Source organism: Pteropus alecto, unplaced genomic scaffold (assembly GCF_000325575.1).
Source record: "Pteropus alecto unplaced genomic scaffold, ASM32557v1 scaffold146, whole genome shotgun sequence".
In the NCBI taxonomy this organism is placed as follows: domain Eukaryota; kingdom Metazoa; phylum Chordata; class Mammalia; order Chiroptera; family Pteropodidae; genus Pteropus; species Pteropus alecto.
The window spans coordinates 8,022,778-8,034,275 of NW_006442107.1; the positions used below are offsets into that span (position 1 = coordinate 8,022,778).

At 34.7% G+C, this 11,498-nt stretch overlaps 1 pseudogene; it reads left to right on the forward strand.

Moving 5' to 3' along the window:
• Window positions 1-866: 866 nt before the first annotated feature.
• On the forward strand, window positions 867-985 carry LOC112469374 (annotated as a pseudogene).
• Window positions 986-11,498: the final 10,513 nt, after the last annotated feature.

Here is an 11,498-nt window from a genome sequence, read left to right on the forward strand (position 1 = left end):
TTTGTACATGAATGACAATAAGATATCATCTATCCTTTATAGCCATTCTCCTGCCCAATCACATTTTACTGTATATTAATTCATAGTATTTTATTAATCTTTAATTATAGCTTCATTAGATAGGGTGAGTAAAGTATTATACTAATGCTGTCTTCACAGTAAGAAAAACTGAATAATAGGGCAAGTGACAACACCTATGTTACTAAGTAGATTAAATTTTCATTTAGAGGAGAAACCATTTTCCTAAGTTCAGGAGAACTCAAAAAACACAGTATAAGAATCTCACTATAATATTCGTTCTTTGTACTTAATTTTTTAAATTACATTAGTAATAAATATAATAGATTAAGTCACTTATGACCCCAGCAGCCAGGACAAAACACTCTTTAAATTTTCATACATAGTTTTCAAATAGTTTTCCTCTTTATTTATAGCAGACCAGATAAATAGATGTAAAACTTGAGTATTAAAAACAGGGAAAAAGGATCATTAATTTTAGATTGCCTTTTTCTTTACCTATATATTGTAAACATGAATTATACCTATTAAGTGACTTAGGCATGAAACGAGATTTCAGACATCAAGAAACTTATAATTGTCCTTGAAGAATAGACTAATACAGATGCAAGAATATAGTCTTCATGAAAGCAAGGATTCATTCACTACAGAGCCCTGTACCAAGTGTTGAGAATGGCCCAGGGCAGGAAGTGAAGAGATATAGTGAATAGATGAATGAATGAAGGACAGCTTAGTAGTAAAACATAAACAACTGAAGAAGAAGGAATGGCTTGGGTTTGTCTTAGGTGGTTAGAGAAGGCTCACTTAGGAGGTGGTTTAACTTTGGAATTGAAAGACAGATGGATTTAGTCTATAGCCATGTCACCCCGAACAAGCCTGATCCCGTCTGATCTCAAAAGCTGAGCAGGGTCAAGCCTGGTTAGTACCTGGATGGGAGACCACCTAGGAAGATCAGGTGCCATAGGCATAAAAAATAAAAAATAAGGGATTGTAAGCTGACAAGTTCCTTGCAATCTGTGAGGTCAATCAAGGGTTGCCTTGCCCTCCCCACCCCTCCCCCACCCCCCCAAAAAAGGAAAGAAGGACAGATGGATTTAGAGAGAAGAAAGGAAAAGCAGACTTCTCCAGAAGGGCACCAGAGGAAAGCACGCAAAAGGGAGAGCATGAGATCTGTGTGGAGTATCCTTGCTGACATTTGATTTGGAGCATAATGTGCATATGAGACATTTTGGCTAGATTCAATTGCAGGACCTATGAAATCCTAAATAAGGAGTGTGTTTTATCTTTCAGGTATTTGAGGACAGTTTCTATATGCCATCAGCTTGCTGCCCATAAGAATTATATATGAATAAAATATACCTAATTTGTAGAATAAATTTGAGGAAGAAAAAGCTAAAAATGGGAAGAAATGACAATTAGAATAGTCTGGAAGTGAAATAAGTTTCTGAAGCAGAGTAGTGGCTATGAGAAAGAGAATACATGGATGTAAATGAGAGCAACTACATGACAACAGGTGCTGGACAAAGAACAAGAGAACGACCAAATACTCTTGGCCCTTAAATAGTAGGGAATGAATTATGGAGAAGGCTAAACTGACATGTGTTAGGCCAAGCGCTAGGAGAAGCAGCTAGAGCATGGTGGGGTAAGAACATGTTAGACCTGGCTGCAGTCTTTACAAACTGTGCAGTGCTGAGAAGTTGGTTTAACCTTTCTGGTCACCAGTATCCTCATATCTATGATTAGAACACTAAAAAATACACCATAAATTTGTACAAAGATTGAATAAACTAAAGCTTATAGAGGATTAACACATAGTAATCACTTCATAAACTCTGGCAACTTTGATCAGCACTTTACATATGGTAACTATGCTAATTTTTTTAGTTCTTTTAAACATTTTATTATGTAATATTTGATACATGGCAGATTATATGTGCTCTGTACATTTCATGAAGCAGGATAATAAAAAAAAGCACTTGTGAACTGACTATCCATCTTCAGAACTAAAACAGAACCAACGTCTTTGAAGCCCCCCGTAGGCTTCTACACCGGGACAGAGGTAACCATTACGTTAACTCTTTAAATAAATTTTTGAGTCATAATTTACATATAATAAAATACTGTCACTGTAAGTGTATGTCCATGAATTTTGACAAATGTGTATATTGCCCTAATGCCAAATGTAACAAATGTGTAACCATCACCCTAACAAAGATTTGAAATAATTCTGCCAACCTCAGAAGTTCCTTTTTTACCTCATTACAGTCAATTCGAATAACTCCAATATGTCCCAGGCAACCACTGATTTATTTCCATACATTCATTTTACCCACTTTAGAACTTCATATAAATGGAAACACTTGTTGTACCTGGCTTCTTTCCCTCAACCCAATGTTTAGATTCCTCCATATTATGTGTATCTACAGTTCATTCATTTTTATTATTGAGAAGACTGTGCGATGTAGACTATGCCATAACTACATTTGGGTTGTTTCTACTTTTGGCTATTATGAGTAAAGCTGTTATGAACATTCATATATATGACTGCCAAACTGTTTCAGGAAAAAGTAAAAGTTTTTTGTTTGGTTTGTTTAATATGTCACTGCCTCCAGAATTAGGAGAGTTCTGGTAGTTCCATATCCTTGCCAACACGATAGGACTTAAAATCGAGATTTCTGAAATCTAAACTCGAATCCTCTACCTCTGGGCTGTGTGACCTTGTTTACGTAATTTCACTGCCTTAGGGTTCGGTTTCCTCATTTCTTAAATGAGGGGTTAGAATGGAAAGACTCTGAGTTCACTGCAGCTCTAATTTTATAAGTAAGCAAAGCCCAGTTCCCTCTATTGTGGTTCTTGAGAGCCAATCACATCTGCCTCTGGAAGCTGCTAATGTATATTGTAAATGATCTGTAAACTCTTTCAGCCTGGCAAACAGAGGGATGCAGGCGCTGCTGTGCCATTTCACCCGGGTGTGCTGGCCAAATTCCAATCCATGTAATTGCATTCCGCAGGTCCTGACTCCCCTGTGGTTTCAGTTTCAACTGGGATGGAGTGCACGGTGTTCCTGCACCCCAGTCTGCCCTGCCTTCCACAGCGGTTTGGATCTATTGCTCTATGCCATGAAACAACAGTCAGGCCAGCCCCCAGGGTAGCTTCTGTGTACAGTCCCAGCGAGGGGATTCCAGAGGATGCTTTTCTGTGGGCAGCCTTGAGATCAAAGGCTGCCTATCAGTGGCAATGTATCCGGTTACTCCCTCCAAGCACTGATAGGAAACCCAGGGTCTGGGCAACAGAATAATGTAGGTGAGGACAACTGGGAAGGAAGATTACATTTTTTTAAACTTTACAGGAAATGAAAAAATATGGTTCTAGGCAGAGAACACATGCAAGCCTGTGTTTATTTCCATGAGGCTCACTAATTAGATTTTTTGTGTGATTGTGTTATTAGATCTTTGTTAATGAGCTTGCACTATCTCATCTTGCCTGCTGTCTCCCTGGGCTACTGTGGAAGTGTGTACATGAGAAAGCAGAGGAAGGTGCCCGCATGGGAGGCACATATTTGCTACTCGTGCAGTCATACCTGCTTTACATGGGGCATTTCAAACACTTTGAAAGCCCAGTGAGGCAAATAGGCTGGACATCTTTGACATTTAAAAGAAACTGATGATCCGAGTAGTTAAATGGCAACCTGTCTAAAGAAGGGGAGTGGTTAGAAAGCAGATGAACTATTTATTACCTGTGACCTAATCATGCCTGAGGCTACTGCTATTCCGATCCTGATTCACTGATTTTTCTTTCTAATCCCTCCCCATCTCAGTTTTTAAAACATCTTTTCCCTGTCTTTATGCCTTGTGAATAACCTTGTTCAATTAACTTCCAGAAAACCATACTTTTACTTTTTTCCTGAAACAGTTTGGCAGTCATATATATGACAGGAAGGGTCAGACTCCTCTGAGATACTCTCCAACTGCATCAGCCTGCAGTTTATGATCCTATCCATCCTGTGTGCATTGTGCATTTGTACATGAGTGTGAGTGTGGTTGACCTCCGTGCACTGGATTTATAAGACTTGACTTGAAAAAGAAGTTGCGATTTTTATAAATTATTTCACTGACAAAATAATAGAACAACAAGAGTTCTCTTGCTTGAACGAAGTATATTTGTTCTTGAAGGGTAGCCACCCCCAAATATGCCTCTTTAACATAAAGATTATTTTGAATTGATTATTTTGAGAAACTACAGACACAGGAGAAGCTCTAAAAATGGAATGGAAGTTACCCTTTTGTAAGAGAAATTTAAATTTATAAAGGAAATCATTTTTAAGAATGATTCTAAATCACAAGAGAATCTTATTAATGGAGATGGCACAGACTACATCTGCATAACAATCTTTACCCTTGTTTACCTTGCTCTACATGGCAAACTCCCATAATTGCCCCATCTCTACTCCCCCGCCCCCACACATACATACATCATTCTTTTGTCTTTAGTTGAAGGTGGTATGTAAGGTGATGGCTTGAGCCACCTTGGAGAGTTACTCATTTTTTTCTGGGTATCTCTCACATATATGTGAAATGTACATGTTAATAAAATTCTATTTGTTTTTTTCTCTCTTTAAAATCACTTTCATGAAATCTTAGCAAAAACACAGAAAGGTAGAGGAGAATTATTTTTCCTCTCCTACACTCTTCATGCTGTTACTAAATTTGGCAAAAGTTTGAAATTAAGAATTGCTCTTAAAATGAGAACCAGAATCAGTTTATCATTCCCAGAAATATACCCTCTTTCATCTTTCAGAGTTCTGTCTTTGTTTATGTTGACATCTGTAATATCTGCCTAAGGTTTGTCTATTCTTTAACTGTAGTTTTTAAAGGTCCCTATTGCCAAGAAGCACAGGCTACCATGAAAATATTAGGCCAGTAGCTTTAAAGCTCATAAAGCTATTACCTCTTTGTAGTGTAATCCATCTGGTCTTCCCCTGATCCACAGATAAGCAGCCTGTAGGAAAAAAATAGGAATAAAGAAATTGATAGTGTCATTATATTATATTAATCAAACTTCCCAGTTTACTCATGTAATTTTTCTGGCTCAATTTTTAAACTATGAATATCTATCTCACCAAAATCACAAGGATATAGAGAAAACTAAATGTGTTCATTCAAAAATATTTGCTGATTTTCTGCTATAAACAAGAAAAACAAATACAAAACACCATTATTTGAACTTTGGTGAGTAAGATGTGCTACCTGCTCTAAAATTTCTTATGTTCTATGAAAAGAAAAAATCTAGAATGAAATAGTGGAATTAAATGCATTGAAAGGTATGATGGGGTCTCCATGGAAGCCTTCATGGGGAAACTGTCATTTGAACTTGGCCAAGAATCACAATGAGGTAGACTGCAGCACACTTGGGGATGACTGTAGCAAAACAGTGTTTCAGAAGAACTGCTCCAGAAATAGTGGTCTGAAAGAATAGCAAAGGAAATAGACTAGATCAAATGCAATGTTTTGGAAAGTGCTTTTGTACAAATAAATGTGCAATGTAAAAGAAACATATGATCAACATTATAAAAACCTAGTGGAATCTGTTTTAAGGACATTTTAATTTCAGTATTGGAAATCCCCAAAGGCAAATACATTGATACTTAATGCTATTTTTTTTTTAAGCATTGTGAAGCTGGTGGCAGAAAAAGGCCAAGGGCAGAGAGCCCTAAGCAAGACTTCTAATATTCCTCTTTAGTGTTAGCTTCACTCAAAGGTTTTTGCTCACCAGCTTCCATGGACTTTGGCTCAAAATAATAAACACAGCCACTTAAAAACCATTTGAATTCTCTTGAAAAAGGAAAGTTGTATTAGTTTCCTAGGGCTACAGTAACACATTATAACAAACATGGTGGCTTAAAACAATAGAAACATTTATTCTCTCACAGTTCTAGAGGTCAGAAGTCCAAAATGAAGGGACAGCACTCCCTCTGAAGACTCTAGGAGAAAATCCTCCGTTGCCTCTTTCAGCGTTTGATGGCTTCAGTTGTTTCTGGGCACAACTGTTGTATTTGTTTGCTGAAGCTGCCATAACAAAGTTCCAGAAGCAGAGTGACTTAAACGACAGAAATTTATTTCCTCACAGTTCTGAAGGCTAGAAGTCTAAGATCGGGTGTTGACAGCATTAGTTTCATTTGAAGTTCTCTCTCCTTGACTAGTAGATGGCTGTCTTCTCTGTCTTCACATGGTCTTTGTTCTGTGTATTCCTGTGTCCTAATCTTCTCCTCTAATAAAGACATCAATCATATTGGATTAGAATCCACCCTACTATTTAATTAATTATTTAATCTTAATGCTCCCTTTGAAGGCCTTCAATCTAAATGCAGTTATATGCCGAAGTACTGGGCATTAGAACTTCAACATATAGATTTTGGGGGTTACAACTCAGCCCACAAAAACTACAGTCTCTGATTCTATCTTCATATGGTCACCTCCTCTTTCTTCTTCTCTTCTGTCTGTGTTAAATCTTCCTCTGCCTTTCTTTTGTAAGGATACTTGTCATTGGTTTTAGGGCCTACCCAGATAATCCAGAATCATCTCCTCACCTCAAGGTCTTTAATTAAATTGTAACTGCAAAGGCTCATTTTCAAAATAAGTTTACATTCACAGGTTCTGGGGAGTAGGGCATGGACATATCTTTTGGAAAGCTATCATTTAATGCACTACAGTTGTGTTCCACTAAGATATTAGTTACTCTAAGTCTTTCATTCTAAATTTTTTCTTTATAATATTATGAACTATTATACCTCCCCTCCTCCTAGGAGGACCACCGCAATATAGAGACAGTTACTTACAGTATAATGGGAAGTATAGTATTTTGGCATATCTGGCACTTTTTAATGTTATCTTTTAATCAAATATTCAGATAGCAAGAAGAGTTCTAGTTCTTGGCTAAAATTTAACATGTTTTTATGTATCTGTATTAAGAGAAGAGATAGCAGAGGAAAGCATGATATTTCTAAGTAGTAGGATAAATACTACTTTGGTTCTAATTTATTATTTAAAATAATTTGTAAATGTTTAATAAGGGTGCAGGTCATCTATAAGTTCACTTATATTCTTTTGATTAAACTACTTAGCATTGGCAAAAAAAAAAAAAAAAAAAGTAAACCATGACTATAATCATCTAGTTTAAGACAATATTATTGAATTAACAAATATTTATTGAGCAAACAACTATTATGGGGCCAGCCATTAGGAAATTAATATTGTCCACCCATTCTATGGATTTTCATTATACTTAAAGGCAGCACCACATATTTAGTGCTAAAACTCATAAATCATGAATTCATTTTTACAGGACAGAAAAAGATTTTTCCAGGCTGTTAAGCATGGCATTTAGGGAGCAGTTCAGAGTGACAGAGGAAAAAAAAGTTCTTAAGAGACTGTGACATCAAATAAGAAAGCAAGGCCTTTTCAAAGTGGTCCTGGTGTAGACAGCATGCTTAGAATTTGCATTTTATCTATTAGGCAGAAAAACATCATTGAAAATGTTATCAAAATAAGGAGACTGTTATATGATCCAACTCTAGAAATGGAAATACAAATCTGATATAATTTTGCAAAGCAAGAAGTAAGATCAATGCTAATACTATATCTCAGTACTATATGAAAGATATACTTTGTGAAAGTGCCAGGTCTTCCCTTATAATTAATAAATTCAGTGTATCCTCACTGACATAATTTCATTTTGCTTTTTAACTATAGAAGCTACTTCCATATTTCAAGTGAAAAAATAAACACTGAAAATAGCCAGCAGTTAAAAAAAATAGTAATAAAACTTTAAAATACATCATAAAGCTGCTATAATTAAAAAGTTTGTCCCTACCATAGGAAGACTTGACAGCGATGGAACAGAACAGCCGAAGGGGGATTTATAAATAGTCATGAGTATACATAAGATTTCAATATATGAAGAAGTCATTATTAAAAAAAAAACTTTACCCTTAGTTTCTTTTACAAAAAACTAAATATTGACCAAAGAAAAACATGAAAAATGATATGGAAAAAATACTCTATAATACCAATGAGAAAAACTTTAATGTTTCAGGGGAAAAGTTTTCTGATACAAGATAAAACAAATAAAAGAAAATTTTTTAAATATAAAATAATTTCTGACTGAATGACGATGTTAACAAGTAAAATTAACAGAAAATATCTTTGCAGTTTTTATAAGTGACTAACATATAGTAAATATCACTTAAAAATAACATATATAAAGATCTAGAATTACATAAGATACTTATTTACATGTGTTAAATTTCTTACAAATAAAAATCTAAAGTAAGACAAAGGAAATTTGTGAACAGGTACTTAAAAAAAAAGAACAAATTAAATATATGAAAAATGTTGGTAGGATTGTGGAAAAATATACTCTAATACACATTCGGTGCAGGTACAAATTGATACAATATCTGTTAAACGCACATGTTCCCTAATCTTCTGTTATTGACAACTGAGAATTCATTTTACTCTCTGCCACTTTCCTTTTTTTTAACTATTGCGATATCACATAGAGAATTTTATTAGTTAAATAGTCCAAAGTATTTAAAGTTTGGAAACACTAATCCCATTCTTACCTTCTTGTTCGTAATTATGAAGGAAATGAAACAGAATTTTGAACAACTTGCCTTGTACTCATCTATCACGGGAGAGCATCTGGACAAGCCTGAATTGACCTCTATTAGTGGTTCTACAGTCACTACTTGTGAGGCAATTTTTACTTTGATTACAGGTGGGTGAGACTATGATTTTAAAATGTGCTTAATGAAGAGAAGGAACCAAATTCATATGAGTCAGAAACTAGGAGTTACCTGATGTGAACAAAGTAACAAATTCCTTGAGACACATCAATGATATGAGTCTGTTTCAATGATGCTCGCAATTTCCCAAATCTGGCGAGTTTACAATTCCCCGAACCTGATGAGTGTTGGTAGTTTTCGAAGGGATGGAGTTTATAGCTTGAGTCTCAAATTATGAGCTAGATCTGGATTGTTTTGGTTAGGGATGAGTAATCTCAGGTTCAGAATGAGTGGCTTTAGCTTATCGTTTTACAAAATTTCAATTCAGCAAAACTCAAAACATTCTTTTTTGTCAAGCATTTTCCCTTAATTATTAAACCCATGTGGATGCTAATGGAAACTTAATCCATGTGTTTCTCATTCACTTGCATTCGATTCATCAAGTGCTGTTTCATAACAGCCTTTGACATGAAAGAAGCATTCTGGGGCCTTTGCTGTAGAAACAGGAAGTGCTTTTCTGCCAAAAAGTAAATGAACTCTAACCCTCAAAGATTTAAATTCCATCGGAAATGCTGAGGCTGGGGGCGGGGAAAAAAAAAAAAACATAGGTTTTAGTTCCCAAAACACGTCCCCCAATCCTTCATTTCTTCAGTTTTAGTTGTGGAAAATTACCTGGTGAACACTGGACTAGGTTTATTTTCTCTTTCTGGATACCACATAGATGACTTTCAAGTCACATGGAGGGAGAGCATTTGTTTTGACTGTGGCTGAGGTTACTGTGCCCACACGTGTTTGATAGGTTGCTAATGAGAAGAGGCTGCAAACATGGAAAGGAGAAACTCTGCTTTTTTATCAAACCCTACTTTATTGTAATCATCAGAGGGTTTCTTCTCTCTTCTCTGGTTGGACAATCAGTTCCACTGGTGAGGTTAATATAAACAATAGAGAGCATCTTTTCTAATTTTTATTTATTTATTTATAATTACACATGGTGATTACAGCCAAGTTTAAGAATGGTTCTTAGTTCCCCTTGTACTCAATATACAATCTTGGTACCACCCCCGCCCTAAGCCTACTAAATCAGGCAGATCCCCAGATGATTCATGCGAGCATTAAAGTTTGGGAAGCAAGTTTTTAAAATGCCAATCTTTAAGTACATCATCAAAGATTTGGATTCAACTTGACCTGGGCATTGGGAATTTTTTAACTCCCCAAGAGTTTCCATGTGTAGAAAAGTTTGAGAATGCTGCTTTGTGGACTCTCAGATTCATTGAGTTTAAGGAAATCACTGTCAGAATTTGATGATAACCTATTTATGACCCTGCAGGGTAGAAAAAGGTAACCAACAATTTCATCTTGTGGTATCACTGGCTATTTCTAGGTTAAGTGGATCATCACCTAGGTCAAATGAATGCCCTTGAAAGAATTTCCAAACTATTACTGCTAGAAAGTATCACCTCCCTGGAAAAGCTGGCATTAGTGTTTCATTCGTTTTCTTTCCAGACTTTCTCTCCCAAAATGTAAATCTTTCCATGAAGGTAAATATCCTCATCACTGCAGTATAAACAAGAATGTCCAATCACTTTCCAAAAATTTAGCCTTATATTGTGCAAAAAATGAGTCTCAACAAATGTCCAAGCATTGAAATTATAGTGTGTATTCTGACTGCAGTGCAATTAAACTAGAAATAATAATGGAAAGTTAACTGGAAAATAAATACATAAGCTTCTAAAGTAAACTAAGGGTCAAAAATAAATCAGAGGAAAAAGAAAATAACTGAATTGAATAATATCACAACACTGTAATACAGCTAAATCTATAATTAGAGAGAAATGGGTACAATTAAAGGAATTAAATAAAATGTTTTGTAAAACTGAAAATCAATGAAGTAGAAATACAGCAATAAAATAAATCCTATGACAAAAATGAAAGCAGAAATTAAAATTAATTCATACATGTGCAATAGATGACCTTCAAAGCTTAAAATGAAAAATCATTTTAAATTCATAATTACAGACAAGATTAGTCATGAAAAAAAATCAATGTCAGGAATAGAAAAGTGGTCATCAGTACAATTAATAGACAATAAAAGGATACTATGAAAATATTCCTGCAAAATAATTCGAAATGTTTGGCGATCAACTTAGAAATGGTCAAATTTATAGAAAAACATAATTCCCAAACCATCCTCTACAATAAATGAAAAATTAGAAATTTACCACCAGTGAATTATACCAAACATTTAGGAAACAAATATTAATAGTATTTCCCAAATTATTCCCGAAACTAAAAAAAAAAAATTCAAACTCATTTTATAAAGCTTCTTTTATATGTAAATCTGCTAAGCATATTTGCAAAAAGGAAACTAGCAGCCAATTTAAATAAAATATTAAACATACATCTGTATGTATGTGTATATATATATATATGATATGTCATGATTAATTTGAGTTAGTTTGTACATTTGACTGTTTTAAAATATTAGTCAATGTAATTTACTATATTAACCTAAAAATTGATAAAAATCATATAACTGTCTTAATGATTACAAAAACTTTTTATAATTTTAATTCACATTAATAAAAAAATGCTCTTAGCCTACTAGGTCTAGAAGAAACCTACATTAATCTGATGAAACATTACTGCAAAAATATCTACAATAACCATCATATGTAATGATAAATGTTGAGTGACAAGA